We start from the raw sequence: 617 nt of genomic DNA on the forward strand, positions 1-617 counted from the left end.
ATTAAGAGAAGACTAAGGCATTTATACCATGGGGGTAGTGGTAAAAGCTTTGGCTGTTAGATGCTTTGTGAGGCATTCTATTTACATATGGAAGTGGGTTTCTGCCAGACTGCTGTCTGCCTGGAGAAATTACAGGAAGGCATGGTACCTTTCAGAGCCAAAGGCCATGTTTATGTTATGGCATTTGTGGTGGACACTTCAAAAGGAGAGACAGGAAAGATGCCAGGAAGACACCCTGCTTATGAAAGGAGCCCGCAGCACATGATCCCGAGCTGCATGAGCTGTCCGGTGTGAAGGGGCTTCCACTTTGCATAACAGAGGTTTCCAACAGGGCTGGAAAAGCCATTGCGTTCTCAGAAATTGTTGCTGTGGAGCTTGGAACAGTTATGCCGAAAGAGTTGTAGACAATGGAGACCTGGCTTGTGAAGCTTCAAAGGGAAGTGGAGACCATCAGGGCTGTTCGCGTGAGATTTTAGATTGAGAATCTGTGGGTTCTGGTCAGCTGGGGCTGAAGAATCAGTTGTGATTAAGAAAAGACCAGAATCTGAAGCAAAACCTTTGCTTTCTTGGGACAATTGATACTGGTTAGCTGGGGCTGAAAAATCAGCTGTAAGTAA

The sequence above is a fragment of the Nannospalax galili genome, unplaced genomic scaffold (genome assembly GCF_000622305.1).
Source record: "Nannospalax galili isolate Female #2095 unplaced genomic scaffold, S.galili_v1.0 scaffold375, whole genome shotgun sequence".
NCBI classification, from domain to species: Eukaryota; Metazoa; Chordata; class Mammalia; order Rodentia; family Spalacidae; genus Nannospalax; species Nannospalax galili.